General features: G+C 41.1%; 1 pseudogene; it reads left to right on the top strand.

Moving 5' to 3' along the window:
- The first annotated feature begins 1,306 nt into the window (after positions 1-1,306).
- LOC125079797 (40S ribosomal protein S6-like) lies at positions 1,307-2,062 on the top strand (annotated as a pseudogene).
- Positions 2,063-6,213: the final 4,151 nt, after the last annotated feature.

Genomic DNA, 6,213 nt, shown 5'->3' with positions numbered 1-6,213 from the left:
GTGAGGCTGGGGTGGGGAGAGTAGTAGGAGGAGTCAGAATAGCCATTGGAGTAGTAGTGGGGGGAGTAGGAGTAGTAGGAGGAGTTAGAATAGCCGTTAGGAAGAGCCGTTAGAGCCATTAGTTGGGAAAGCCATTAGGATAGCTGTCAGGATAGCCAAGGTAGTGATAGTTGTTCGGAACCACGCTGCCCCTACCGCCAGGGAGCAGCCTCACCACCACCAAGCCGCTGGTGGCGGGGCCTCGCTGCCCTGAGCTGCGGCCCCGCCACCAGTGGCCTCTCCGCCCCAAGCCACAGCCCCGCCGCCAGTGGCCTTGCCACCCCAAGCTGCAGCTGTGGGCAGTGGTGCCACGGCAAATGGCCTAGCCACCAGCAGCCTCACCACCATGAGTGGCCTTGCCACCACCGAGCTGCGGCCCCACTGTGAGGGGCCTCACCACCCGGAGCCTCGGCCCCGCCAGGAGCGGCCTCGCCGGAGTGGCGTCATTCCAGGGAGCGGCCTCGTCGGCATGCGGCCTTGTGGGCAAGCAGCCTCGTCCGGAGCGGCCTCATCTGGGGAGCGGCCTCGTCATCGAGCGACCTTGTCCGGAGCTGTGGCCTCCTCTGGGGAGCAGCCTTGTCAGAGTGGCATCATGGGGAGCAGAGTCTGTGTCATCGGAGTTGTCATCCTCGTTGTCATCGTCGCTGTTGTCATCGCCTCTTCGTCATCTGTAGAGCGACCTCATCGTCAAGTGGCCTTTTCCGGAGCAGTCTTATCCAGAGTGGCCTTGTCTTGGGAGTGGCCTTGTTGGTGAGCGGCCTCATCCAGAATGGCCTCATCCACAGCGTTGGCCTCCTCTGGGGAGCGGCCTTGTCAGAGTGGCATCATGGGGAGCAGAGTCTGTTCCTTCAGGTTGTCGTCCTTGTTGTCGTAGTCGCTGTCATCGTCGCCTCTTCGTCGTCGGGAGCGGCCTCGTCCGGGGAGCGGCCTCGCTGGGGAGCAGCCTCGCTGGAGTGGCATTATCTTCCTCCTCGTCATCGTTTCTTCATCATTGGGAGTGGTGTCCTCGTTGTCGTCGCCTCTTCGTAAGAGATGGCCCCAACTGGTCAGTTTGATTTTCGATGCTTGGCATGAAATAAAGCTTTGATATTCGCTTTGTGTCAGTCTCGTTGCTTTGATCACGAACCCTAACAGTCTATAGTGAAAATGACAAATTAGGTATTCAACAAATATTTGTTGAATGAATTAAATACACAATGGATGGGTTGTAATCTCAGTCTGAGGATCTTATACCTAAAATGCCTCAGATGTGGTAGGGTGTTTTTGGATGAAGCTGAACATCTCTTTCCCAGATACTGGCTGCTAGAAACTCATCGTGGCTGCCAGAAACTCATCGTGGTAGACAATGAATGAAAACTTTGTGCCTTTTATGAGAAGTGTATGGTCACACAAGTTGCTGCTGATGTTCTGGGTGAAGAATGGAAGGGTTACATGGTCCAAATCAGTGGTGACAATGAAAAACAAGTCCTCCCCATGAAGCAGGGTGTCTTGAGTCTACCTGCTGTTGGGTCTACCTGCTATTGAGTAAGGGGCACTCCTGATACAGACCAAGGAGGACTGGAGAAAGAAAGCACAAATCTGTTTAGAGTTGCCTTGTGGATGCCAATCTCATTGTTCTCAACTTGGTCATTGTGGGGAAAGAAAAGGGGGGCAAGGATAATCCTGGTCTCACTGATGCTACTGTGCCTTATTGCCTAGGGTCCAAAAGAGCTAGCAGAATCCACAAACGTTTCGATCTCTCTAAAGATGATGTCCACAAGTATGTTGTGAGAATGACACTAAACAAAGAAGAAATCTAGAATCAAAGTGCCCAAGATTCAGTGTCTTATTTCTCTATGTGTTCTCCAAAACAAATGTCAGCATACTGCTCTAAAGAAACAGTGTACTAAGAAAAATAGGTGAGAGGATGCAGAATATGCTAAACTTTTGTCCAAGAGAATGAATGAGGTGAAAAAATAAATGCCACAAACTGATTGCCAGGAGACGGAGGCTGTCCTCTGTGAGAGTTTCTACCTCTGTCTGAGGCCAGTCAAAAATGAAATTTCCTAAAAGTAACAAATAAATATGATCAGACATCAATAAAATGCCAAATACAGTCACACATATTGACACCACTGGCTACTCAGCATGGAATATACTCTATTGTTTCCTCAATCCAGACGCATTCTAAATATTACCACTTAACAGAAACACTAGAACATTTTTCTCTAATTCTAACATTGCAGAGATAAAAATATCAACCAACATGTTTTACATGTGTCCATACACTGAATATATTTTAACCCTCTTCTTGACATTTAGATCTCTATTATAAAGGCGAGTTAATATGCTAGACACAAATGATGTTAAAAAATGTTTGCTCCTCTTTTAAGTGGCCCCAGATGTATATAATGCATATAAGCAATTATAAAGAGATATTTACCTGTACGTACAATGTTGGCATTATAGAATATTTAAAATTTTATATTCAGGAATAGCCATTTTTGCGATGACTTATTAAAATTATATTACTATCTAAATGAATCTTCTCAGTGAATACCAATGAATAAAGAGTTCCCAGAATCTCATTATACTTAATTTATGTATGAAGTTCCCCATGACCCAGTTCTAATGTGCTCTCAGAGCTCAACATCTACTCATCACAAAATTCTTATTCATAAATCAGGATTATAAGATTGATTGGATGCACTGTTTCCCACTCACCACCAAGCAACTTTTTAGTTTACAAATGATGATTCCATTTGGTCATTTTAATAGTCATAAATCTATGCCTGTGCATATCTTCCATAAATATCTTATGGAAAACTGATTTCTATCCAGTTACTTGGATAACATTCATATGAATCACATTGTTCCAAATAAAATCATTTAATTGTTTGGCTCTTGTAGATGCTACATCAATTGCCTCTTTATTGTGTGTTTTACCTATTCATTCTGTTATTATTAAATTGGATGCATATGTTTTGATGAATCCATGTTCTTGTTATCACAGCTATGTCCAAATATGATTTTAGGATGCTCTATTCCTTAGCACATTTTTATGATCATATTTATGTGTAGTTATCACATTTTAAAATTCATAATTGTCAGTGTTTTTAGTATTGATATGGTTTTTATGTCTGGAGGGGATCTTCTATTCTATGTGGTCCAATCACCTTCTTTTAATGAAAATACAATAATTCAAATTGGAGCAGAAGACTAGTACCTTAGACAACTCAAATCACCAAAATATATCAAGAGTGTATACAACTCACCACCAAATACCCAAACAATCGAAGTAGAAAATGGGCAGAGAAGCTTCATAGATATATTTCCAAAGATATACAGATGCCCAATGGTTACATGTAAACACATTCAACATCACTAACTATCAGGGAAATGAAAATCAAAACCACAATGGGACCTCACCTTATACCTGTCAGAATGGTTAGTATCAGAAAGACAGGAAAATAAGTATTGCCAAAGGGGTGAGAGAAAGGACCCCTTGTGCACTATTGGTGGCAAGGTAAATTGTTACAGTCACTGTGGAAAACAGTGTGAATGATCCTCAAAAAACTAATAGCATAAATATCATGTGATCCAGTAATTCAACTTCTATTTACCCAGAGAAAATGAGAACACTAATTCAAAGAGATCTACAGGTACCCCCATGTTCATTGCAGCACTTACAATAGCCAACATATTGAAGCAACCCAAGTGTCCATTGATAGATGAATGGATAAGGAAGATGTACACACACACACACACACACACACACACACACACACATATAGCTATGAAAAGGATGATATCTTGCTTTTTGTGACAACATGGACAGACCTAGAGGGGAGTATGTGAAGTGAAATAAGTCAGGCTGAGAAATAAAAATTCCATATGATTTCATTCATATGTGGAATCTAAAAAACAAGACACATGAACAAACAAAAAGCAGAATCAGATGAATAGATACAGAAAAAGAACTGACAATTGCCAGAGGGGAAGGCTATAGGAAGTGGGCGAATCGGTGAAGGGGAGTGGAAGATATAGGCTTCCAGTCAGGAAATGAATAAGTCAATGCGATTTTAATAGCACTGTATGGTGACAGATGGTACGGTATCTATACTTGAGGTGAGCATAGAGTAAGGTATAAAGAAGTTGAATTATTATGTTGTATACCTGAAACTAACATAACATTGTGTGTCAACTAAATTCAAATAAAAGGGTTTAAAGGGACATGGGTAGATCAGTCAGTTGAGTGTCTGCTTTAGACTCAGGTTGTGATCCAGAGTCCTGGGATCAAGCCCTGCATCGGGCTACCTGCTTAACCGGGCGTCTGCTTCTCCCTCTGCCCTTCACCCCCACTTGTGCTCTCTCTCTTACTCTTTCTCAAATAAATAAACTCTTCTTTAAAAGTTTAAAAAATATTTCAATTTGAAAAAAAAGTATTTTAGTTATAGCAAAGGTAAACTAATTCAATTTTCTCTTATTCATTCTGTCATATTCCAAGGAAGCATAATAAATGTTTTAGTAAAAAGATTTTTTACTATTTTGGTCAATGCACCTGGACTGGTGTAGAGGAGACTCAGGAACCTAGCCGCGGCGATCCACATATCTACCTAGAAATGGGCAATAATTATGATGCCCTCTGGTGGACAGGAGTTCTAGGCAATGGTGTAAAGCAACGTATTTTCATCATGCTAAATTTCATAGTCAGAGTTTAAAAGTTAGAACAAAGTTTTCCAAACCTTAGAGCAAAACACCAGAGTGGCCTGGAAGATTGTTAAAACACAGATTTTTTTTGCAAAGTCCCCAGATACAGCAATTCTGAAATGAGGCCAGATATTTTGTGTTTCTGACAAGTTCCCAAGGTGATGTCAAAGCTGCTGGTCTCAGGACCACACCTCGAGAAAAGTCAAGTTAAAGACTTCCATTCTTTTTAAGGATATTCATAACTGGGAATAATTACCAGAAGCCAAATTACTAACTGATCCAAATGTACCTATGTACCTGAAAGCTCCATGTGGTAAAGGCAGGGCAGGGGGATCTTACCAAGTCTTCTACTGTGATTTCTTTTTTTTTTTTTTAGATTTTATTTATTTATTTGACAGACAGAGATCACAAGTAGGCAGAGAGGCAGGCAGAGAGAGAGGAAGAAGCAGGCTCCCTGCTGAGCAGAGAGCCCAGTGCGGGACTGGATCCCAGGACCCTGGGATCATGACCAGAGCCGAAGGCAGAGGCTTTAACCCACTGAGCCACCCAGGTGCCCCTCCTACTGTGATTTCTTAATGTCAATCACTTTAGAGCCTGGGATAGCACAGGTTAACTGTATAAAGAATGTGGACTCTCAAACTATGTGCTAATGTAACTTTTTTCCCCTCATGATATTTTTTTTTTTTGTAATTTCAGGGACAATCATACTTGAAAAGTTCATGCACATTAAGAATGTGATCTCTATCTTTTGCAAAACACATGAATCATATCCATCTTCATCTACAGAATGGTTTTCAATCTTATCAGAGCCAATGTGCTTTTTTTTTTTTTCACAAAAATTAACACTCATTTGTTGAAGAAGCTGTTCATGGGTAATATAATTTACCCACAACATAATTTAAATAATCAAAATAATGCCCTCATTTTATTTTATTTTTTTAAAGATTTTATTTATTTATTTGACAGACAGAGATCACAAGTAGGCAGAGAGGCAGGCAGAGAGAGAAAGGAGGAAGCAGGCTCCCTGCTGAGCAGAGAGCCCGATGTGGGGCTCGATCCCAGGACCCTGGGATTATGACCTGAGCTGAAGGCAGAGGCTTTAACCCACTGAGCCACCCAGGTGCCCCAATGCCCTCATTTTAATATAAAAGAAATATGAATGGAAAGTTATAACAAATTAAGACTATTTTAATATGTAAATGATTAGTCATGACTACTTTGAAAATATAATTAAGGGACAAGAGGTTTGTAGCTATATGTAAAATAGTCGTTATTGCAATAATGTCCAGTAAAGACTGTTATAAAAGTGTCATCACAACTCAAATCTCATCATCAACTCTGTTATTAATGACATGATTTTATAGAATTTATGCAGTCTTTGATTAAGTTCTGAATGAGACAAGTATTATTTTCCTTAATTTTGTTTTGTAGTTGAATGCATTTATATATTATAAATTAAACAACTTACAAAATGTGTAACATCCT

The sequence above is a fragment of the Lutra lutra genome, chromosome 10 (assembly GCF_902655055.1).
Source record: "Lutra lutra chromosome 10, mLutLut1.2, whole genome shotgun sequence".
NCBI classification, from domain to species: domain Eukaryota; kingdom Metazoa; phylum Chordata; class Mammalia; order Carnivora; family Mustelidae; genus Lutra; species Lutra lutra.
This window is presented reverse-complemented; position numbering and strand designations above follow the sequence as displayed.